General features: G+C 42.4%; 1 protein-coding gene across 7 annotated transcripts in view; it reads left to right on the forward strand.

Annotated features, from left to right (window-relative positions):
* The window catches only part of LOC102910900 (aldo-keto reductase family 1 member C13-like), a 62,967-nt gene that overhangs the window by 21,013 nt on the left and 16,021 nt on the right, over window positions 1-25,933 (forward strand). The window contains exons 1-2 of one of the 7 annotated variants that reach the window (XM_042278176.2): window positions 20,908-21,036; window positions 21,412-21,483. The exons of 2 other annotated variants lie outside the window; for them this stretch is intronic. The gene's annotated coding sequence lies outside the window, so the exon portion shown is untranslated. Of the gene's footprint in view, window positions 1-20,889; window positions 21,156-21,411; window positions 21,484-22,935; window positions 22,957-25,933 lie in introns of those variants that run through there. 4 more of the 7 variants (XM_076572865.1, XM_006987823.4, XM_042278177.2 and 1 more) reach the window with 4 other exon arrangements.

Consider the following 25,933-nt stretch of genomic DNA (forward strand, 5'->3'; position numbering starts at 1 on the left):
TAAAATTGAATAGTGCCCCAGCATAGTCCTCCCTCACGTAGCATTGACTATGAATGGATCACATCTCGCTTTGCACTGAGATCATGTGAAAAACCAATGAAATTAACAAGAATGTCTGAAACAATTACTTTAGAGGGAAAAGGCATGATTGTTGCAGTCATAGGGAGAAAGTGATGATATTATTGAAAAGAGGGTTTCTCACCTTACCTAAACTTACAACTGCTTGGCATGTTTTGAATGTTAGTCATGCATGCTTTAAAATTAGTACGTATGCATAGGATAGGGACTCAGCTTTAAATACATGGGTATGTGCAAGTAAGAGCAGAACTCTTTCTGTTACAGTCACATTTCTGTCAAAAAATGATGAAAAAACAGACTAATAATTGAAAACAAAGGCTATACCCATCAGCAAATAATTATGAATAACAAATTATGGAGAGAATTATAGCAGATAATCCACAAATACTGATAAAGGAACTATTTATTTAGAAATTATATTGGGGAGAACAACTCACTAGACAGGATAGGCAAAATTGTCACAGAGTCCTGGAAGGTTGATGTCCTGTCCCATGCTGCTCCTGCTGCCTGAGTCAGTCCACACCATCTAACCCATGATCAAGAGAAGGGGCCTGAGGCATTTGTGCCCCTCAGCTTAAGCTAGCCCCTGAGGCCAAGCCTTAGAGGCTGATACTTCAAGGTCATAGGTGGAACAGGTATCCACTACATCTCCCCTTTTGTCTAAATAAGTAAGTACTAACCTGATACAAAACTATATACAGTTGGAATGGTTAGCAAGTATTTTTTCAGGAGAGGGGAAAAGTAGTAACATAAACAAAATAGAAATACAACCAACAAGAGCAACATCAAACAAGAAACACACACTAAATATCCAGAAATAGCCAGACCATAGGTAAATTTCAAGTTACAGAGATTACTCCAATAGCTGTCCTATCCTTAAGAATCTATCTTTAGTACCTAAAATGTTCTTAGCTAAGATATGAGAGGATTACAATTGTAATTATCTAGTCATCCATTTTTGGCTACAGGCCTAGAATATCTGACAGACCATTTTTTTTTTTGAGACAGGGTTTCTCTCTGTAGCTTTGCACCTTTCCTGGAACTCACTCAGTAGCCCAGGCTGACCTCAAACTCACAGAGATCCACCTGCCTCTGTCTCCCAAGTGCTGAGATTAAAAGGTGTGCACCACCACTGTCCAATCACTGACAGACCATTTTCAGAAGCAGAAATTTTGAAGGACTATCTTACCCTGTCTTGGCAAGGTTCAGCAGCTGCATTTCCTTGTGTCCTACTCATCCAGAAAGGACAGCGTGCATAAGGTCAGCAGTCAAGGCAAGGGCAGTTCTTGCTTGGCCCAGCAGACCAGTTTTTTTTTTTTTTTTTTGCCAAAGACTCTTCCATATGGAGAGTCTTTGAGGCCCAATATTCTCTTGGGAGTAGACAGGTGCTGCCAGGAGCAATTGTGTCTCACATCAACAGAATTCTAAGTTATCAAAACATTTAAGCATCACATCCTCTAGGTCTATGAAGTGTTTGAAGATTACCTATCTGTAGATGTAACCAACTGTCTTATTAAATAAGAAACACAGAAACAATGTAAAAGAGAAAGCCAAGAGGTCAGAGTTCAGAGCTAAAATCTCACCCTTCCTCCTCTGTGTCCCAGCTTCTCGAAAAAGAGTTATTTCCTGTCTGTAAGTCACTTTTCCAGTCATTCTGCCTTCTCATTGGTTGTAAACCCAAACACGTGACTGCCTCATCACTGTCTGAATGTACAGCCCCCTAGGTCTTAAAGGTGTATGTCTCCAATGCTGGATGTATCCCTGAACACACAGAGATCTATGGGATTAAAGGCGAGTGCCACCACCGCCACACTCTGTCTATGGGTCTAATAGCTCTGACCCCCGGGCAACTTTATTTATTAACATACAATCAAAATCACATTTCAGTACAATTAGAATACCACCACACCTATCCATCTGACATATATTTCTGTAAATCTGGAAAGCCTAACTAGTGTAACTATAGATATGACAAGCATGGGTAACTATTAATCTGTAAGTCTTATCTACCTAAATAACCTAAGGACTAAGGCTTCACATTATCAAGGTAAACAATCTGTAAACAGATGTACAGTATGAGACAATAACCTCAAAATTGTGACAATATCCAAAATATCTTAATCAGAGCTAAAAGTTTATAGTGCAATGTGACGGGACAAGCAGCTCTCCCCTCATCTTAAACTAGCCACCGAGGCCATGCCCTAGAGGCTGGTACTTCAAGTTCATAGGTGGAACAGGTACCCACTACAGAGAATGATCAGAGTCTATTCATCTGTTCCTGGGTTCATGACTTCGCTTAGTTCTAACACTCAGACTTGTATGAGAGCTGCTCGGTGTGAGTCCACGGAACCCAGTTCTAAATCAGACAAACCAATAGCTTGGTAAAACACCAGAAATAATGTTTAATGATTGGATGACCACCAAGGCCTTGGTCCTGATTTTTGAGGCACTAGATATACCCTTTGACATTTGCCAAAACAGATCAACTTAGAAATAATAGAATTATGATTGGTCACAAAGGAACCGAGAACTGTGCTCACAACTTAACTGAACTTATGGGTGGAGTTTTAAATGTATAAAATAGTGAAGGCCATGTACCCAGGAATAATTACTGTCTTATTAGTTCATAGGGATTAAAATAATTCATTACTGTATTATATAAATAAAACTCTACCTATAAATTCAGTTTAGATGTGACACAGTTATAGGCACAAAAGAAGATCTATGAGTTTATCATAAAAGATTATGAGACTTTTGATTAATTTATATAAATTTTTATATAATAAAGATTTTACTTATAACAGTTTTCATGTTGTAATCTCATTTAAATTAGGTTTAAAATTGATTCCAAATTTTCACCATACCCTCAAGGCTCTTTAAAGTGGAGAAGTTACCAGTGTAGATTGTGAGCAGGATGCAGTAACTTTGGAACTGCTGTCCATGGAGCAAAGTAGTACTTTTCCTATGTCCAAGGCATTCAAACAGATATGTGGATATATAGTATAATGTATAAGTAGAACAGCTGGGTACCAGGATTAAAAACAAAATATTCAAATCTTCAGAGAGATGGACAACTTTGGCAGTGTCCTGGAGTCCAGCCAAAGGGTACTCAAGAGTTATCAATATCCATATTTGCATTTATGAGAGCAGGTTGGAGGAGTTTAATAATGATCAGGGGCATAATGAAGGAGACAGAAGGACACTGAGTTTGTGGTGTTGAGTAAATGCAGTTGCAGTAAAGTTAAGAGTATTGTTTTCTGCTTGGGAAATTCTGTTCTATTCCAATAGTTAAAGGCATAGCTTTACCTTTTAAAAACTTCTTTAATTTTTAAAGATATGTATATGTATAGTATCAATTCCCCTTTGCTCCTCCAAGGCCTCGCATATACTCTTTCTGCTCTCATTCAAATTCATGGCCTTTAAAAATTAATTGCTGTTATGTGCACACACACACACACACACACACACACACACACACTATAATACATACATACATAAATACATTGGTCTGAGTCTGAATAATATCACTTGTATATAAGTTTCGACTACTGACCATTTGATTCAACATACCAGTTAGAGTACTCTTCCTTGGAGAAGACTATTCCTTCTGCTTTCAGCATTCCTTAGTTGCTTGTAAAGAAACCCTTCTTAGAGTTGAAAATAGCAAACTTTTATTATAATAACTGAAAAAGCACATAGGACATAACACAACCACCCTTGGAACTTTCAGAAATAAAAACTGCTTAAAAATTGCAGTCTTCCCATTTTTTTTAAATTACCTATGTCATATAATCATGTGACAGTGTGGATGATAACATATTCTCTGCTTTTTGAAAGAAATGCATTATAAGCTATAGTCCTGTAGTTAAACATTCTTCATTAATATGAAATCTGTATGCTCCACTTAGAACTATGTTGTGGTATTTTGACAGCAGCATTTTAAGTCCTATACATGTACTCTAAAATTTACAGCCATGAAGTGCTTCCAGATTCCTCTTACATGAATGATTCTGAGTAAGGTCACACATTAAATGAAGTAGTCTTCTGCATTTTGACAATACTGATTGATTCTCATAGTTGTATAACAGGTGAAATGCACAATGAGTCCTAAGGTTCTGTTTGTATCTTGGCATATGATTTCTAACAGGGGTTAATCATTCTACATCTAATCAGTACACTACTAGCCTTTATTGCACAATGCTCTCACTACAGTGTCATGACTAAGCATAATAATTACAAAGCAAAAATATATTTGTCAGGGAGAAAGTTGAAAGGGTTATTTTTCTTTTCAATTTTCAACTTAGCTTCTTAAGAGTCAAAATTTGAGAAACACTCAATTGTCATGTTTTTAATGCTCTCTCTGTGTGTATTGCTATGTGTGTAGTATAAAACATTTGATTGTTTCAAGGGACTTCTGATTAGGTAGAGGCTTCATGAACTGGGGAGATGGCTCAGTGGATAAAATGCTTGATGTGTAAGTATAAGATCTGAGTTCAGGTCCCTAGAATACGTGTAAAGCCTGTATGGTAGCCTGTGTCTGTAATCTCAAAGTTTCTATAGTGGGATAGAATCCAGAGAAGGGAGAATTAATTCCTGGGTGCTTGTGGGTGAGCTAGTCTGGCATACTCAATAGTGAACAACAGCAAGAGATTTGTCTCAGCCAAGGTGATAGTTAAGGATCAAGGACTGACTCCTGAGGTTGTCCTCTGATCTCCATACTGAGGCATTTGTGCACCCACACTTGCACACACATTCATAAACATATCATGCACATTCTACTTCTACATACAAATATAAAACAAGGGGTTCAATAGTGGCCAAAAAATTTAAAAGAAAGTAGGAGCTAATGCATTCTGGTCTAATTTTAAGTGCTAGCTTATCCAATAAAAACATTGTATAATTTACTATGAATGAAAGATTCTAAAAAGAAAATTTATTAATAGATGTTTCTTTATCATGATAGAGTCTTATATTTAGGGATTCTAATTCATATAAAATAAGCAAATTGGTTTGAACTCTATGGTACATGTGGACTACTGCTTTAACCTCTGTTCTCCCCATGCTATTGCTTGAACATGGAAGACGTTTTAGATGTAATGATTTCTGTTATTCTTGTGTCTTGGGAAGGAAAAGAGAAACAGTATGTGTTTATCCAGAAGACTGACAGGAAATGAATTACACACATCAGTTTGTGGAGCTTTCTGAAGCAACAGCAGTGGTGTTTGTATTGCAGAATCAATGGAAAACAGATGTAGAATGAGTGGGTACTTAACTGGATTGCCCAGTCACCTGCTTCTGGTTCTTAGTTTCTTTATGCTAGAACTAATCCATGAACGGGAGACAATAAAGTCAGAGCTTGCTCTGTCTCAGGGACTGATCATGTCATCACCTATAGGTATTCTGGATACTGTGTTTGTCTATTTCAGTTTATTTTGTAGCTTTGTAGAAATGATAATATCCAATCTAGAGCATTGACTAACAGCTTTCTGGTTTTAATATTGATTGCAATGGGATGGAGGTAGATTATCTATTTATATGGACTCCTAATACATTTCTTCTTTCCTAGAAGGTCAGATCCAGAGAAATTAATGTGCTAAATGGTAATGAGGATAAGATACATGAGTCATACTGCATTTTTGTTGAGTAGCCTCAGAATCTCTCACTAGATGATGGACCTGGGCAGCAGAGACTCACGTGTGTCTCTCTCAACTGTTGGGCTTCAAGTGGTAAAGTTAGTCCTGAGAAATGAAATGACCAAGGTCAATAGTTCACTAGACTGGGAAGAAGCTTTTATTCAGGTATTGTCCCCAGAACAATTAGTTGTATGATAAAGGCATAGTTTAATGGACTTTGAATTTGAATTTTTATTAGATATAGACATAAGAGAAAATATAATATTTGTCTTTCTTTCTCCCATTGTCCTCTCTGGTACCCTGTCTTTTTTTTTCCACCCATTTTTTTTTCTCTTTGAGACAGGATTTCTCTGTGTAGTTTTTGTGCCTGTCCTGAGTCTTGCTTTGTAGACCAGGCTGGCCTCAAACTCACATAGATCCACCAGGCTCTGCCTCCCGAGTGCTGTGATTAAAGGCGTGCACCATGGCCACCTGGCTCCTGTTCTGCTCTCTTTTTCTACAACATATTCCTTTGTTTATTTTTATATGATATGATATGATGTTATATAACATGTTTATTTATTTGAAACCTAGATTCTGCACACGAGAGAGAGCAAGTATGTTTGTTTTTCTGAGTCTGGCTTATTTGCTTAATATGACAATCTCAGTTTCATCTATTTTCCTTCATGTGGCACATTTTATTTCTTCTTTATGGCAGAAAAACTACAGTGTGTGTGTATAATTTTGTCTTCAATTCATTCATAAAGCAGTCAACATGTATTGGATGTACAAGGATTTCTGTGGAATGCTGACTCAAGGTTACTTCAGTATACAAACGGGTGATATCGAGGGATCACATGGTTGGTCTATTTTTAGTAGTTTATTTTTAATCTCTATACTAAACTACAAACAAACTGTACTAGTTTACATTTCCAACAGTAATGCACAAGGGTTCCCCTGACCCTTGTCAGCATTTTTTAAAAATAATATCCTTTTTTCAGTGGGGTCAGAGGGAGCCTCAGTGTAGTTTTGATTTTTCGTGTCCTTAATGCATAGGCACATTCAATTTTTAAAATAAATTTATTGGAAATTTTTGTTTATTCCTTGGAATCTATCTGGTCAGTTCAATTTCCCCTGTCAGTGACTGGATACTTTTTTGGTGTTTAATTTATTGAACTTTTAAAATATTCTGACTATTAGTAGCCTGTCAGATGTGTACTTGGGGAAGACCATCTCCCACTATGTCAGCTGCTCTTTCACTCTGCCGAGTATCTTCCTTACTGTGAAGAACTTTCTAAATTTCATCCAATTGCATTAATCTGTTCTTACCATCATTTTCTTGGCCATTTGAATCTGTGAGCCCTTACCTTTAACTTCTTATTGAAAAGTTCCCCTACAGTTTCTCTATGTTCAAGCATTAACTATCTTCTGGAGTGCTGGCTTAGTGGTCACGAATTTAATTCGTACTGGCCTTCAGAAGTTTTGTTTTCTCTTGGTTAGCCACTATTTACTTCCAAAGCTTGAAATAGCTCTCATGCTCTTATCGATTTCACAGTTTCTGCTCACAGGTCTCATGTTATTCTGATGGCTTTACCTGTAAAGTGAAGTGACAGCTTGCTCTTGGAGCTTTTGCTTTTGTTGTCTTGGCATCTCAATTATAGTATGTCATGGCAAGATTCTTGTCAGTTACTTGAGGTTTTATAGTCTCTTGTAGTAGAATGTTTTAGATTTGGATAATTTTCTTTTATAATTTTATTGAGTAGAGTTTTATACTGGTTTCAGCTCATTCTGTCTCATGGAATCTCAGGTTTGGTCTCTTAATTTCTGGAATGTTATGATCATTCTTGTCTGCCTGTCTTCCTTTGCATCTGAATGTCATATTTTCCCAACTTTGTCTTCTATCCCTGATATTCTATATAAAGCTTAATCTAGCCTGATTTTGGGGATTTCGACTGTGTATTTTATTTGATTATTTGTTTTTATTTTTTAACATTTCAATTTGCTTTTTATTTTCAAAATTTGTTTCCTCTCCAAATTTATCCATATTACTGACTTTCCTTCTACGTTGCTGATAGACCTTTTCTTTGTTCAGCATTTTAATCATTTCATCATTTTTGGATTGTCAGTGGAGGTGTTATGATGTCTTGGAGACATCATGTTGTCTTTTGGGGCTTTGTTCTTGTGATTCTGTGTTGATATGTGCATTTGTCAGTTTCTGTATTTCTTTGTTTTATTAGGACATCTTTTTAATGAATAGTCTGTCTTGAGGGCTCAATCCCTACTACCACCATGAGCATAAAAATCAAGCCACTGTAACAGAATAACATTAATCAAATCAATATAGAAGCACTAAAAATCAATTAAAGACTATACCACCAAAGGCAATGGCCATGGAAAACAAAAATAGAAAAATTAAGGGATTAAAATTATTCAGGGAAAATATGTATGTAATAAAGAACAAAATAAGGGAAAAGGTAAAAAAAAGGAGGAGAGAAATGTCAGTTAATATTAAATAAAAGAGAAAAAATAAGATTATAGAAGAATGTCATAGGATGTTGACCAGAGAGTGAGAGAGATATTTATATAATTGACCAACAAAAAATGTGTAAGAAAAATTGACAAACTTAAGAAGAATAAAAACAAAACCATAAAAATATTTTTATAAATAAAATAAATTCAAATACTACTAAAACATAGTATGAGAAGAAAGGTAGAAAGACAGGAGCAAAGAAAAGACAAAGCACTAGCGAGCTTCTTTCTGGGCCCTTTAAAACTATATTTGGCCAGGTGGAGGGGTGGGGTCACTTGAAGCTGGACTCTCTTGCCTCTCCCACCAGTTAGACTTCTTGAAGTTCAACCAGTTAAGTGCAACATGCCCACCAATGCTCTTCCACTTCTTTTCTTTGTGGTCCAGGAGGAGCCTCTGCTGGCTACACTTAACATTGCAACAGGGTGCCTGACCGATTCTTTCACATTCTCAGGACTCCCTAGCTTGTACACTTCAGGAATGACTAATAATCTAGGTAGGAGCCTTCTCCCATTTGCATTGGGGATGAGGGAAGCAAACCCCACACTGACATTTGTACAGACAGACCACTGTCTACTTTCAAAGCACACTCACCTGCAGACATGCTGCTGGAGGGATGAGGTGAAAAAGTCGACTACTTTGCTGGTGCTTCATCGTTCTCAGCCCCATTGACAGTGCACCTCAACTCACACAGGTGGCTGCAGAGCCTGGCCACCTGAGGGTCTGAGGCTTGGGTTCTAACACAGCTGGAAAAGGTGATGGGGTCAGCCTCTACCTACTGAGCATGAGGCTGATTTCTAACCATGGCCTTCAGTGTCTGAGCCAAAGCTTCCATTTGAATTTTCCAGTTGCTGACACCTGGTTTGCCTCCTCTTTGTGACTAACTCCTTTGCCTGTCTCACCCAGGCTCCAGGTTCCTTGCCGTGAGATTGTTCACTGTTATTAGGTACCCAGGGTGATTCAATATTAAACAACAGATTCACTGTCATGAAGGTGCCTAGCCCAAACCATCACATCAGAGAAGTCATGGTCTTACCACATTGTATAACTGGATTCAAGATTTTTCGGGAGCTGTGGGCTTAACCCTCAGCAGGAGTTTCAGTCCCTTTTCTCTGACAATGAGGCTAAGCTAAAGCTTCTGCATCCTCTCTCCCACTAGGGATTTTCCTGGTGGCTACAGCAGTGTGTACCTTACCCCTAGACTCCTTTTGGATATCATATTTCAGTCTGTCCACATTTCTTAGGTGTCCTGCCACCCTATCACCTGCTATGTGACATTCAATGTTCTTCCAATCCTTCTCTCTTGGGAATGGAGTATATTCTTCATTGTCAGGCTCTTCTTATTTACCATGTCACACATGGGTGACTTCTGATTTTCTGCTTTAGACAAGGAGTCTTAGACTTAGACTTTCATATCCCTGATATGCTATCCTTCTTAAAGAATAGATGATACTGACATCTATAAATGGCATCTGTTTTTAGTGTGGCAAATAAATACGAGTCTATATAAATGTAAGTATCTAGGAAACTACCAAGAAGGCTACATTTCACTTGTAGACACAAATGAAAATCTAAAGGGTTTTAGGTATTATTTGCAGCATGGTATCAGAATATTTTGAGTTACAACATCAAATTGTGCCCCGGGCAGCAAGGCTTTAATGTGTACTTGACCACCCTAAGGACGGAATGTAGGGACAGGAGACACAAAGGAAATACACCAAGTCAAGATTCTGATCAAGGTGCCACTTTATTTTTCTCCAGGAGGGTTTATATAGTTCTTGCAGGGTGGGGGGAGCAAGAAGCTGTCATCTGCATAAGGTGGGACATGCTAACAGGATGTTTGTATAGGATGTTTACAGGGTGAAAGGATCAAGGGCTCTGACTCAATGTCCCGTTGCTATCCAACCTGACTGTAAGATAATCTAGTTCCCAGTCTTATTGGGGGGGTCTGTAATTTTCCACTAACTAGAGATTCTATCCTTGTCCCTGACATCTCCCCCTTCTTAGTAATGAGTCTAAGGGCTAACATTAACCAGGTTTGAATGGTCTAAAAGGAGGGCTCTGAAAGAGGCTTTGCATGGAGGATTACAGAGGCCCTATCCCTCTAAAGGTTGTGAAAAAAGGTCTGAGAGGGAATGTCTCTCCAGACTCAAGCACCACAGACGTCCCCATAGTGTGGGAATCAGTGGACCGTGCAGTTTTTTGAGGAAGCGGAAATGGGTAAGCACAAGGCTGCTACTGCACAACCGCTATGCAACAGGGCATATAAACCAGGCTCTCAGGATTTTGGGGTACCATGGTCCCCAGCCTGTGCAGTCCCAGCTGCACTCCAATCATGCCTTGAGTGAGCCTTTTCCCCCCACACAGGTGCAGCCTCCCCCGAGTGAAGGGGTCTGTGTGGGGCATCTCTAGTCAGGGGAAATTTCAACCCTGGAGTCCTGCATATCAAAGCAGTGGTAATGAACCTGGAATCTGCCTGGCCTGCAGGTCTGTTATTTGGCTTCAAATGAACCAAGTGAGCCAGGAAAGCGCCCATGGCCCAAAGGCAAGGACCAGGAGCAGGCCTACAACAGGTCCTAGGAGGGAGGAAAGAAGGGTTGTTAGCCAAGTGAAGGCAGAAAACCAATTCTGGAACCACCCAAGCTCTTGTTCTCCTTTTCTTTTTCTCTTTTTCTAGTCCTTTTCTAACCTTTACCATACTGTCCCTGACTACCCCGTTATGGTCTGTAAAGAAGCAACATTCCCCTTTGAGCCCAGTACAAAGGCCACCCTATTGTAAAAAGAGGAGATCCAGGCCTCTCCTGTTCTGTAAAACTACCTCAGCTAGGGAGGAAAGGGACGACTCAAGGGCTGAAATTTCCTGTTCAAATTGGGCAATATCCTCATCTATGGACATCAAAGTTCAGAGTAATGTTGGTTGGACAGGACCAGAGAGGCAATTCCTGTGCCTGTTCCCATTGCTCCAACCCCCAAAAGAACTGCTAAGGTGATGGCAGTAACAGGCTCCCGTCAAGGCAGTTGTCTCAATGCGGCTTCTCTTCCTAGAGATCTAGGAATTGATCTGAGGAACAATAGGTTAGTCTAGGTGGAAGGGACCAAAGAGCCTTGAGTGGCAACACAGCGACCTGACCCAGTGATCTGCAGGTGCACAACATATGATGGGATCGGTGGGCTTCCTCTGCCATCAGTGTTACAGGATTTTTTGAAAGAGTATCTTTATAAGCAGAAGGTGAATCAACTGAGCAAGGAATACTTGGGTCTACGGCACATGCATGTGCCTAGTACAAGGCGTCTTCTACCATTGCACCAATGAGGATGATGAGGGCTCCTGCGCTGACCATCCCTGCTCCTACTCTCGCTCTAACTGCTGTACCTGCTGGTCCTTCATGGGTGCCCTCTCTCTGGTGCTGCCCTGTTTGCTGTGCTACCTGCCAGCCACAGGCTGTGTCAAGCTGGCCCAACATGGCTATGATCACCTGTGACACCAAGGCCAGCAAATCCGACAAGCTTTTCTGACACCTTGGATGAAAATTCAGCACTGCCCTTGGAAACATGACCCCTGCTGTCAGACTGGATTTGTCCCCCCACAGGAACTCTGAGCAGAGTGATAACAGAGCTAAAGGGCTGGTGGAGGTTGCTGTGGGTGAGGACAACTGCCTGGATGGCTTGCTGGAGGGACAGCATTTGAAACAGAATAAGTTTCCTCAGGAGAGGGGCTATCTCTCCTGGGCAGATCAGGTATATTTACAGCTTTAACCAGGTGTTCTGGTAACCATCTGGGAGCAGAGTGTATCTGGTCAAGAATGCAGGCTGAACCTCGTCCTCATATAAGGACTGGGTCGGGGCCCTTCCAACACCCCATGAGAGGATCTTGCCACATGGCTAGTGGCCAGGTGGCATCTGGAGAAGGGTGCCAGTGCCTGTCAGCGGCAGAGTGCCCTGCAGCATCTAAGGTGAGGAAGTTGAGAACAGAGCATGACTCAGTTGATCTCTGGGGGAGGTAAAATGAAGGTTAGAAGACTTGAGGCAAGCCAACCAGGTCTTTAGGGTCTGGTGGGCTCGTTCTATTATGCTCTGTCCCTGGGGATGCAAGGCATCCCTGTGGTATGAATAATTTGTAGACTATCACAAAATTTTTTGAAGCCTGTGCTGGTATAAGCGGGATCATTGTCTGTCTTTATGTTAGCTGGTTTTCCCAGGGCAGGAAAGGCAAGAATCAGGTGAGAAAGAACATCCTTTGTGGCTTCCCCAGCATGAGGAGAGGCAAAGATAAAGCCACTAAAGGTATCTATAGAGACGTGGATAAATTTTTGTCTGCTGAATTTGGGGCAATGAGTAACATCTGTCTGCCAGATTTGGTTGGGAAGGAGGCCTCGAGGGTTGACTCCCAAGTGTGGGGCAGGGTGAGAAACAACACAAGAGGGACATTGTTTGACAATTTCTCAGGCTTGTTGTTTAGAGATCTTAAAAAGAAGACAGAGGGTCTGAGAATTTAAATGGTGGATCTTATGGGCAGTTTGGGCCTGTAGGACTAAGCCGACCATGACAGGGAAAGTTAGCCTGGTGGCGGCATGGGCCTGTGCATTGCCATCGGTTAACAGTCCAGGAAGATCACTATGGGCTCTAATATGGCCTATAAAAAATGGATGTTGGCGAGTCAGGACAAGCTGTTGAATCTGATGGGGTGGCATTGCAGGTAGGCCTTATGGCTGGAAAGGTTTCTAACAAGGGGATGGAAAAGGCAATATAGGCACTATCAGAATAGGTCTGAAAAACCTTTAAAATTGCTGAAAGTTCAACCAACTGTGCTGACCAGAAAGGCGTTAGGAAGGAGGTAGGGCGACCTTGGGCCACAAAGGCTGCAACACCATTAGCGGAACCATCAGTAAAGACTGTAAGTGCACGAGAAATGGGACCGGTTTTTGTAATTTTTGGAAAGATGAAGGGATGTAGTCGGGCAAAATGGAGCAAGGGGTCATCTGGGAGGTGATTATCCAAGGTCCCCATAAACCCTGCCAAGGCAACCCCCAACTTATCTAAGGTTTGGAACAAAAATTGGGTTTGATCCCTGGAATAGGGTGTGAGTATGGTATCAGGGTCCTTACTAAAATATTGGCTAGAGGTCTGTCGTCCTTTCATAATGAGTGAGGCCACCTGCTTAGGGTAGATGGAAATGACTCTCGAAAGGGCAGCGGGCATGTGGACCCAGAGGAGTATCTTGCCTTTAAGTTTTGGTTCTTGAGCATGTTGCCAAAAGACTCCTGTGGGGATGTATGGTGTGGGCAGAACTATAAAATATAGAGGTATGGCATAGGAAATCTGAAAACAAGACTGTTGCCTAATGGCAATGGCTTTCTGATTCAAAGCCTCATTGGCTGCAGGGGAAAGCACACTGGGTGATGTGGGGTCAGGGTCGCCCCGGAGGATCTCATAGAGGGGAAGGAGAGAATCCATAGAAAGTTTAAGATAAGGCCTAAGCCATTGGATATGGCCGAGCAATTGTTGGAAATCATTTAGGGTATGGAGATGGTCAGTGTGTAACTGGACGTGAGGAATGAGGATCCAGTTTGAATGGAGTTCCAACCCCAGGTAATTGAAAGGGTCCTGGGTTTGGACTTTATCTGGAGCAGTCTGTAGTCCCAATCCATTAAGGGCTCTACTGAGTTCTGAAAAACATTGCTCAAGGGAGATGGGGTCAGGTGCAGCGAGGAGAAGGTCATTCATGTAATGTAAGATATATATCTGGGGCCAATTAAGTCTGACAGGGTCCACAGCCTGAGCCACAGATTTCTGGCAGAGAGTAAGACTGTTGGCCATGCCCTGGGGTAATATCTTCCATTGGTAGAAGCATGGGTCCCTGAAAATTGGGGCAGGGAAGGCTGAATGCAAAATAGGCTCTGTCCTCGGGGTGCAAGGGAATAGTAAAGAAACAATCTTTAAGGTCAATGACCATCTTGTAAAATTTAGCAGGAATGGCCACAAGCAAAGGCAATCCAGGCTGAAGTGCCCCCATAGGCTTCATTACCTTATTTACTGTCCTTAAGTCTTGAAGGAGCCTCTATTTTCCTGACTTCTTTTTCATAACAAATATAGGTGTATTCCAAGGGGAGTTGGAGGGCTCAACGTGGCCAGCCATAAGCTGCTCCTGTACAAGCATAGTGGTGGCCTGTAGCTTTTCTTGAGTAAGGGGCCACTGATCTACCCAGACAGGGGCCTGGGTCATCCCGGTAATTTTGTCTGTATGGGGTACAGGAGGGTCAGTGGCCGCTACTAAAAACCCGAATAACCCAGCCCATGTCTATCCTCCTTGGGAATGGGCTGAATTGGTTGGACTCTCCCCTAAGCTGCCTTGCCCAAGCCCGCGCCAGGGATATAATTCTTCCGTAGCATTTGTTGTGTGACTGTAGAGTTTGGGCTATAAGATTACTTGCATTTGTGGAAGTATGTCCCTTCCCCAAAGATTAACAGGCAGGCCCGGAACCACAAAAGGAGTGACAGTCCCCTGGTTTCCTTCCTCGTTCTTCCAGGAAAGTGTCCTTGAACTAATTAAAGGATTATTAGACTGACCGATTCCTTTTAAATCAGTGAGGGATGGAGCCAGTGGCCAAGCGGACGGCCAGTGAGACTGGGAAATGACTGTGGTATCTGCCCCTGTATCCAAGATACCCTGAAACTTCTTTCCCTCTATAGTAAGGGTAAGAGTAGGGCGATCCTGAGTAGCAGGCTGGACCCAGTATACGTCTGAGGAGTCCAATCCAGCTGACCCATGAGGGGTGTTTGTAATTGAGGGATTATCACAGACAGACGAGGGTAGAGGGTAGAGGAACTAGCTGTATCAGGCATGTACCTTGAGGAATCGTGACCATGCCATTTACAGCAGTGGCCGGAATCTTAATTTCACCTGTGAAATCATTATCTATTATGCCAGGGTAGACCTGGACCCCCCGAAGGGCCGCAGAAGCACAGCCAAGGACAAGCGCGCAAACATCAGGAGGTAAGGGCCCTGTCACCCCTGTAGGGATGACCTGAGCCCCTTCAAGGGAGTTTAATACTGTTTTGGCGGCAGCACACAAGTCCAATCCGGCACTGCCTGGAGTTGCTCTCCGGAGGTAGGAGAATGGAACTGGGGCGGGAGAATTTGTTGAGGCAGGGGAGGCAGGGGGTGAGTGGACCTCAAGGCCCCAGGATGTGCTCTTGGAGGCATTGGGGCCAGGGGCTGGCTCCTTTGGAAGTTTCCCAGCAGGAAGGGGCTGGCCGAGATAATTGCTTTTTGACCTGCATTCTGTAGCCCAATGATGGCCCTTGTTGCAGTGGGGGCAGAGAGTGGAAGGGAGGGGCCTCATAGAGGCAGCCTCCTGAGCCAGCTGGGCTAAGGGCGCAAGCCTGTGACCTTTCTGGGGGCATTCCCTAGCGAAATTTCTGGGTCGTTTATAGAAATAACAGGTGCGGGCTCCAGGATGTTGTGAAGCCCTCAAGTCGGCACCTATTGCTAATCCCATGGCATGGGTGGCGCCAACACCTGAACAGAGTCTTACATATTCAGACAGGTCCGCTCTGTTTTAATGAGGGCGGAGGACTTCCTGGCAGGCAGGGTTTGCATTTTCAAAGGCCAAGTGTTTAACAAAGGTGCTTTCGTGTACATTTGGCCCAAACAGTCTCTCAGCTGCATCATTTAAGTGAGAGACAAAAATCACTAAAAGGTTCATCAGGCCCCTGATGAATCTTTGCTGATGAGGTGGTAGCCGAACCCTTTTGGGGCAGGCGTTTCCAGGCCCGGACCCCAGCATTTTGAATCTGGGCCAGGAGGCCAGGAGGGAATTTTGCATGTGCTGCATTTGTATTGTAAGGGGGGTTGCCGAGGAGTTTCTTTAACATCCAAGTTTTTGAGGACAGCTGTTCAATATTTTTTTGAGTAACTTCTTGACAATTTTCTGTAAATTCTGTTTTCCAGAGGACAAAGTCACCCCCAGAAAGAGCCGCGTGGGCAAGAAAATACCAGTCATTAGGGGTCAACCAATGTTCGCTCTGGTTTTCCACCAAGGCTAATGTAAAAGGAGCTGTAGGATCATACTGAGCACAGGTGGATTTCAGCTTTTCAACAAGGTGGAAATTTAATTTATGATAAGTCTGTCCTGGCGGGGGTCCCCTGATGATGGCTCCTCCTTCTCCTCCCCCTCCTCATTTTGATCTTCCAAACCCCCTGAGGGGCCGCTCTGGGCGCCACCTCGGATGAGTCCCCAGATGTCTGGCTCTGGGTAACAGGAACTGCCAGGACAGGCTGAGGCTTAATTTTTGATTTAATAGATTTTTGAGATGGTTTTAGCGGGACGGGAGCCACCACTTCAAGGGCAAGATCTTTAAGTTCTTTATCAAGAGTTTTCAATTCCCTTAAAAGCTCAATATGTTCCCTGTGAGCCTGGAGGGCCCATCTCAGTGAGCCGAGGATCTGGGACAGGGGGAGCCAACTCATGAAGAATGGCCCGCAAAAGTGGGAAGACAGAGAAATATAGGGAGGGGGTATTGTGGAAGGGGGAACCCCCCGAGATTTTTGAGGTGGTATAAAAGGGCCCAAGGACTCCTGTTTTAAGGGGAGATTTTTGCAGGGGGGCCAGTCTGGATTATGGTAACGGACGCCCCTTTCTCTAGGGAAGCCTCCTTGGTGGGGTCTAGAGGGGAGTTAGAGGTAAAATTATTAACAGAAAGAGAAAGATGGGCAGGAGCGGACTCCTGGGGATTGTTAGGTTTAAAAGTCATGAGCGTCCCCTTTTCCATAGAGCTCAGGTCATGATCCGAGGGACAGACCAAAGGTGGACGAGAAAGTGCTGGGGTTCTTAGGGCAGGTAGAGGGGGAGTGAAAGGCTTCTTTTAAGATTTTTTTCTTCTATATTAATAAGCTCTTGTATGTCAGGGGAATGTTTATAGGCCCTAAGAATGTCATTAATAAGCTTCTAGTAAGAAAATGTGGTGATGGGTGAAGGGTTCACAACACGCCCCCCCCCCCCCCTCCCCGCCCACGGTAGCATTTACCAGGCGGACACTTCCGCCTAGCCAATTCCGGTCAGGCCGGACACCTCCGCCTAGCAAGTTCCGGCCAAGGCATCTCGCGTGACCAGAATCCGTGACGTTACATGGTTACGTAAGCGCGCAACGTGACCATGTGATCTACGCACACGCGTGGAGTAGTGACGTGACCTGGCCACGCCCCCAGCCGGTTTTTAAAGCGGAGCACCATATTTCCGGTTCTCTCTTCTCTCCTCTTTCTCTTCTCCACGCACATGTCTCTCCCACAGGCCTGTGCACTCTCTGTCCCTTTATCTCTAATAAACTCTATAAGCGGATTCTGTCGTGTTTCGTGACGTTTCCTTGCAGGGTAAGAACACAATGCAGCTAAATAACTAACAATGGGAACCTTCCCTAGTCCAAAAGTCCTGTAGCAATCATCTAAACAGTCTCCGAGGCGTGCCCAACCTTTTTCATCTATGGTTCCTCCTTGGGGGAACCAAGAACATGTGTCTATAATATAATCAAATAAGGCTTTAAGATCTTTTTTCTTTACCCTAGTTCCTCGTATCTTGAGGGCCTCTTTTAGGCCAGAAAGGAATAAATCTTGTGACGAAGTTGCCTGTCCCATGGCTCGTCACTTTCTTGTCTGCGTTGTCTCCACTCTCCTCTGGGATCGTGTCCTGAATTGGGTGATTTCAGGGGGATCCAACAACTTCACCAAGGCCTTGTTCTTTCATCTGGGAGACGACGTTCCGAATCCTCAAGAGGTGGTTTCATCCACGTTGGGCACCAGTTGCCCTGGCCAGCAGGGCTTTAACGGGTACTCGACCACCCTTAGGATGGAATGTAGGGACAGGAGACACAAAGGAAATACACCAAGTCAAGATTCTGATCAAGGTGCCACTTTATTTTTCTCCAGGAGGGTTTATATAGTTCCTGCAGGGTGGGGGGAGCAAGAAGCTGTCATCTGCATAAGGTGGGGCAAGCTAACAGGATGTCTGTATAGGATGTTTACAGGGTGAAAGGGTCAAGGGCTCTGACTCAATGTCCTGTTGCTACGCAACCTGATTGTAAGATAATCTTATGGGGGTCTGTATTTTTTTTTCACTAACTAGAGATTCTATCCTTGTCCCTGACAAAATTGTATTTGTTTTTCACTTATTTATCTCAAGTTAAAAATAAAAGAAGATAAATGGATGGCTTAAAGAGGAATAATAGCATATATATAAGAGTTCAATCGATGAGAGAGAGGAGGAATTCTATAAGCAAGGACATTGAGATCACAATGGGAAAATGTACAGAGATGACCAGCCACAGTAGTTGAAACCCATGAATTGTGGACCAATAGCTGTGGATCCTCCATGGGATTGGAATGGCCCTCTGGATAGGCAAGACAGTTATTTAACTTGAACTGTTTAGGCGCTCCCCCCCCAACCCCCGGCAGGGGGATCAGGATCTGTCCCTGGTGCATGAGTGGGCTTATTGGAGCCCAGTTCCTAAGTTGTGACACCTTGCACAGCCTTGTGACATCTTGCGCAGCCTTGGTGCAGGGTGGAGGGGCTTGGACCTGCCTCAACTGAATGTACCAGGCTCTGCTGACTCCCCATGGGAGACCTTGATTTGGAGGAGGTGAGAATGGGAGGTGGGTTGGGGGAAGGGTTAGGGGTTGGGGGGAGGGAGGGGGAATCTGTGGTTGGTATGTAAGATGAATAGAAAATTTAATAATAATAATAAAAATGTTAATATAATAATAATAATGAATAATAAAACTCACTAATACAGAAGTTTTACACAGTTATGCAACAGGAGACTTATAGAGAAGAAAGCATGTAGGAGTAAATTTATATGTGTTAGGTTGTTTATAATCAAAAGGTTATTTATACATTTTTTCCCATTCTTTTTTTATTTTGGATATTTGAGGCAGGGTTTTTGCTGTGTAGTTTTAGAGCCTGTCCTGGAACTCTGTCTGTAAATCAGGCTGGCCTTGAACTCAGAGAGATCTGCCTGCCTCTGCCTCCCTAGAGCTGGGATTAAAGGTGTGCACCACCACCACCACCACCACCACCACCACCACCACCACCACCATCCAGTAATTTTTTCCTATTCTTTACATTCAAAGCAAATTGACATTCTTAGAAAATGATCTATTTATTGAAAAGTTTTCTAAACAAAACCCCAAATTTGAAGTATTTATGTTCTATTGTAATAGATGTTTAACATTTTTTTGTTATAATTTTCAGAACTTTAATAGAGTTAAGGATTATTTAAATTGTCATTTGGGCTGAAATTGTTTTAATACCTATTTTTATAACTGATTAAATGGAGCTATTATGTAACTGGGTTGTACTTGTGTATCAGGCCACGGAAAACTTGTTAATGGTCATTGATACTGCTTTAAAAAAAAACGTGCTTTTTCCAATCATGGTCTCAACAATTCTTGCTCATACAATCCCTCCTCTTTCTCACCAATTGGACTGCCGGAGCTCAAATAGAAAAACTAGTGGAAACATGTGAATTATGAACCAATAGTTGAGGAGCCCCCAACTGGATCAGGCCCTCTGGATAAGTGAGACAGTGGAATCCGTGGCTGATATGTAAAATTAAATTAAATTATAAAATAAAATTAAAAAAATTTGCAAGAAATGTAAAATTTTCAAAAATTCTAAATTTAGCTCCAAAATAACTAACTAGCTAATTAAATAGATAGATAAATAAATAAATAAATAAACATTTGCATAATTATGGTGATAACTTTTACCAAATTCTATGTATATGTATTGTAGTCTGTGATTCAAAGAATGCAAAACTTAAAATGCTCTGTTACCTGATGTCATCCATGCTAAAATTGTTAATAATCACTTTCCAAGGAGTATATTCTATTTTATCCACCTCCACTCTCTGCATATCCCAATGGAAGACCCTAAGTTGTCTTAGCTGAAATGACCACTATTATGGTGTGAGGTATGTGTAACTATGTACTGTGGTCAAATTGTGGTCCCTTATGGCTCCAATCCCTCCTGAAAGATGGTCTAATACATCATAAGTCTTTCTCCTGGGGACAATTTTGTCTTCTGGCTGCCCCTGAAATCTCAGCCTTTCCTCCTCTAAGTGCAAGATTCCTGGGAGAATTCTAACTTCTTGGGGTACATTGTTTGAATAGTCTGATAGCCCAGGAGAGACAAAAGCATCTCTGTAGAAATCCTAGGTCCTTTGGGGACTGTAACAATGGCTTATTGTTTCTTGTGTTGTGTGATCAAGTAGACACTTCATCATAACAAAAAGCTTTGAATATTAAGCACTCACAAACTTTAGGCAGGAGGTTAGCTCTGGGAAGGACTGACTCATGCCTGCACCCACAAATAGAACATAAATAACAGCAGGTGGTAGAAGCTGAGTCACCTTAAGCCAGCATGGTCAGGGGAGCATGCACAGTGATCTTTTTTATTTTGTGGGTAATTAAAATCCTATACATATTTTGATCCTTCTCTATCTTAGATGGAAACCGGAGGAAAGTGGGCTCCTGAGGAAAGCAGGACCCTTTCCTAGAAGTGCCCGCCCTGGAGGAGGGAGAGCAAGTGTTATGAAGGAAAGGAGAAATAGAAGTCCCTGGCTGCCAGGCCCCCAGTGCTGCTGCAGGGCTCAGCCTGCTCTTATTTTGAAGAGAATGCTTGCTTCCTTGTTCTCTAAAATGAAACCTTTGGCTGCTCTCCCTATGGTGCTTTCTTCCCTCTGGAAGGCAGAAGAAGCAAGACAGGAGCTGGAGTTGAGAGCAGGGGGAGCTGGCGACCTCCTGCAGACATCTGGTGCCCAGTACAGGTCCACTTTCTTTAGCTAAAGGGCTCATGAGGCATCCTCCTCCTCCCTAGCCCACCTGTGGCAAGGACTCTGCTTCTGTTAGCCACCCGCATTTTGTCATTTCTTTCATGTCTCCTAAGGTACTGAAAATTTTCCCTCTTGTTACTTTTTCTGCTGCAAGAACCCCTTAGCTTAAATGGCTCTTCTCTCTCCACCTTCTCTTCTCTGCCACTGGCTTGCATGCCTGGTTTAATTGCCACTGCTACCCAGCCTGTCCCTTTCATTCTTTTCTTTAACCTGAAGACCTAAGGGCAGCTGTCCCTGGTTTGTTGGTTGTGTGACCGTTAGTAAAAACTTGGAATGGCCAAGGGTCTTGTCTTCCTCCTTCTCCTACAGTTTTTGCCCAGATGAAACCCATTTGTGCTTCCTCTCACATGTCCTGTAAAGACACTGGAGTCCCCTGAGCAGGTTAGTCTGATGTTGCACTTGCCTATCTGGAGAAGTTGCACGACTTTATAGATACATCTAGAAGATCTTTGTTCTGAGGGCTGCAGTATGGATGTCTTTTTAGCCAAGCAGCCTTCTGTAATGTTCTTTTATTATGAAACCCTGGTATAACCTGGGAAAACATGATGACTGTTAATACAGGGTGACCCTTACTTGTCCTCATACCTTGTAGGGGGATCCTTGCCCCTGTTGCTTGGATTCTTTGGGACGTCTTTAAAAATATTTTGTTTAAATTATTATTATTATTGTTGTTGTTATTGTTATTATTACTACTACTATTGTGTCTGATGTGCATTTGCATGTGTATAATGTTTTCAGGGCACATATGTCATGGCATGCCCAGAGAGGTCCAAAGATAGTTTTGCAGATTGGCTTTCTGCTTCCACCTTTCTGGGGACCAATTGCAGGTTTTCATACTTGTACAGAAAGTGCCTTTATCAGCCAAGCCACCTCACAGGCCCAAAGAAAATGTTTTCTTTATTTTTTTGCAACAGTGGGGATTGAGCCCAGGGCCTTGTACATATGAGGCGTGCACTATGCCACTGAGTCATGTTCTCAGCTTGTGTGTATTCCTCAAAAAGCATATATGAACTCCTAAACAAAGCAGGGACTCTCTTTGACTGTTATTTGATGACAGGTACCATCTATGTTGTCAGGAAACCAGCAAGCTCAAACACCAGGTTTAATTGAAAAGGGGGACCATAATCAACTGGGAGAAACTCCTTGATTACACAGACCTTAAGACAGAATTAGGCTGGTGGATATCTGGGAGGACAGCCAAAGCATGAAGGGAGAGAGTTGACAATGGTGGGCATCAGAAAAGGATGACCCAGAGACTGGTCACTGTTCAATCACAAGGGGAAAATTCCCTGCTGACTTCTAAAGGGACCCAGGACTGCCCCCAGGAGGCTAGACCATGCATAGAAGTGTGCACATCCAACCATGGTTGGAGGATAGCCTGAGTGGAGAGGGACACCTCATCTGAGATGCTGCTTACCTTTCTGATTCATGTTTCCTGTTTGTAGATGGGGAATCAGGCCCATCTCTATCTCATCAGATGTCGCTCCCCTGGGCTGCATCCTAAAGATCTGGGATAATTTTAACCCAGACACTCTCAAAAGGAGGCAGGATGTTTTCTTATGCAATGAAGCCTGGCTTTACTCCGAACTGGGGGTGGAAAGAATTGATCTCTGGATGGTAGCCTAAATCCAGATTCCATACTACAGTTATTGACATGCTCTTAAGGGATGAAAAATGCAATGAGATTTCTTATGTTTAAGCTTTTTATGTTAATTACATCACTGTCCTCCTGCTTGATCGACTTTGCAGGTGAAAAAGAAAAAAAGGGAAAAGTTTCCTTTGTCCACGTGAGCATCCTTAAAAGAGGACAATTCTAGCTTCTGCAAAAGCTGCAAATTCCAAGTATTTATTCATGTGAAATAGTCTGCTTTAGCACTTACAGACTAGATAGTGATTCAAAAATTCTGCGGGGAATAAAATGTAGTACAATCTGTCCTTATTGCAGCATGGAGATCATTAAACAATTTGAAATTTGAAAATGTCACATGGTAGCCCTTCAACATCAAGTGTTCCCTCTCTGAAAACTTTTCCTTATTTATGAGGGAGAGAGGTGATCACTCTGAGAGGAGAAAGGCCTGATTTCTTTTGCTTTTCAATGCCCATTTCCAATGTCTGGGCAAAGCTTTGCTTGTTAGAAGTAGGATAAGTGTCCTGGGTGCAGCCTGTTGTGTAGCTAGAGTTTTCCTGCCTTGCCCACAGTCAGGACAAATCTTTGTCCCCTGCCAGTCCCACAGCTGCTCAGACCTGACCAAGTAAACACAGAGACTTATATTGCTTACAAACTGTATGGCCGTGGCAGGCTTCTTGCTAACTGTCCTTATAGCTTAAATTAATCCATTTCCATAAATCTATACCTTGCCACATGGCTGGTGGCTTACCGGTGTCTTCACATGCTGCTGATCATGGCGGCAGCTGGCAGTATCTCTGCCTCAGCCTTCTGCTTCCCAGAATTCTCCTCTCTCCTTGTCCCACCTACTTCCTGCCTGGCCACTGGCCAATCAGTGTTTTATTTATTGACCAATCAGAGTAATAGATTTGACATACAGACCCTCCCACAGCACTGTTGTCATTCACCAGCTGATCTGTCCAGTAGGCACTAGTGGTATCTCTTTCCTCCATTGGTCCTCCATGAAAAAGTAACCATTTGCAATCTCTCACCGTCCTTCATTGGAACAGACACATTTTTGTGTCCCAAACTGCAATTGCAAGGTTAGCATACACATGGTTTTGGCTCTCTGTGTGTATTCTTTCATGCCTTTTATTGTTTGATAGTTCTCTGTTCAAGGTCCTTGGACACTCCTATCATGGCCAAGTCTTGCTAGAATGTAACATTCAGAAACTCTCAGAATCATATGAGACCAAGAAAAAATATGTAAAAATTTTTTAAAAAATTATCCAAACAGAGATTACAGCTGCCTAGGACTTACAACAGACAAGAGTCTTACACTTTAACAACATGTGAACAGGTACCCATAGGTTACCTGAAGCTATGAACATAATTTGGATTCAATTCCCTTTCAATAAGTTGTATATTTGTTTATGTTACTCTGTTTCAAGTTAAGAAAGGGAATTAAACAGGAAGGGACCAGTGATTAGTAAGGAAAGGATGCAAGTCACAAAGTTTTGTGGAGGAGGGATTTATAGAGAGCATATATATGATGGGTAAAGGTTATTAAAATTTCTAAGGTCAGAATTCAGTGCACTGGTATAAAGCCTGGCTTTAACTCAGTGTAAAAGTATCTGGTTTGTATCATTCATAAAGGCTCAGATAGAGAAAAATTTGTGTTTAATCAAGATAATAATACTGTCTGCCAAATTTGTTAAAAATCTGTTCTTGTCTAAACTGTGGGGGTCACAGAAAAGTTAGAGCTAGAAAAAGTCATGTCTCACTGTGTAAGATGGACAAAACTTTATTTGTGAGTGTTTAGAGTCAAAGTTTGAAGGCTTAGGCTGTGAGTATGGGAGGTCAAAAGGATAGCCAGTGTTTTGGCCCTTACTTTCCAAAGTTAGCCAGAACACAGAGGGAAAAGTAACCCTTCTAAATGTTTTGCTTCTCTGGTAAGTCACCGCTTCTGTTAATTGTAGAGGCCTTAGAATTCCAAATACTGAACTCTAAGTGGCACATATTCTGCTAGTATAGTCAAAGAAAAGAGAATATTCTCTGTGCTTCTGTGGTAAGCCACATGGTCAGCAAGAATCCGACCCATTCCTTCAGATGGCACACTTGGTAGAAGAAAATAAACAAAACAAAATAAAAACCCCGAAAGTCCCTAAAAGTTAGCCTGATTTTTTTGGGGGGGTATTACTTATTTATTTTTATTTAATTAACATTTTTGATTCATTTTACATACCAACCACAGCTCCTCCCCCTCCTGTCTCCCATCTGTTGTCCTTTCCATCTACTCCTCCTTCTTTTCCATTCAGAACAGGGAAGGCCTCCCATGGGCTTGAACAAAGCATGGCACATCAAGTTGAGGCAGGACTGAGCCCCTCCCCCTGACCCCACTCCCATCAAGGTAATCCATCATGGGGAACAGGTTCCCAAATGACAGCAAAGCACCAGGGACAGGTCATGATCTCATTGCTAGGAGTCTTACAAACAGACTAAGCTACACAACTGTTACACACATGCAGAAGACCTAGGTTGGTCCCATGTAGGCTCCCTAACTGTTTTAGCCTGCTTATTTATAAAGAGGGTAATTTTTTTACTGCCCATATGGTCTTAAATGCATAAAAACAACAACAGTAGTGATGGGTGATGTCATTCTGTGTGCTGTGGAAATATGTTGCTTTGATTGGTTGATAAATAAAGCTGTTTGGCCTATGGCAAGGCAGCTTAGAGGCAGATGGAAAATCCAAATAGATAGAGAGGAAGGAGAAAGACAGAGCAGAGGAGATGCCACCAGCTGCCACCATGAGAAGCAAGATGTAAAAGTGCCAGTAAGCCACAAGCCACATGGCAAATATAGATTTATAGAAACGGGTTAATTTAAGATATATGAACTAGATAACAAGAAGCCTGCCATAGTTTAAAAATAATATTAGCCTGTGTGTGTTTATTTGGGGCCAAGCAGCTGTGGGACTGGCAGGTGACAGAGATTTGTCCTGACTGTGGGCCAGGCAGAACACAGGAAAACTTTCAGCTACACAGTAGTGCTATCTGCTCCAACTAAGATTCTGATTCTGACCTAGTGTAGCCAGGGAACCCCTGTGCCCCCAAACACATACAAAGACAGTCATTCAGATAACTGGTTTTAGTCAGTATAAAAGGGACAATATTCAAAAAGCTGTCAAACTCCAAGGAATTAATAACTGGATCCACAGCCAAGGA

The sequence above is a fragment of the Peromyscus maniculatus genome, chromosome 5 (assembly GCF_049852395.1).
Source record: "Peromyscus maniculatus bairdii isolate BWxNUB_F1_BW_parent chromosome 5, HU_Pman_BW_mat_3.1, whole genome shotgun sequence".
Taxonomy (NCBI): Eukaryota; Metazoa; Chordata; class Mammalia; order Rodentia; family Cricetidae; genus Peromyscus; species Peromyscus maniculatus.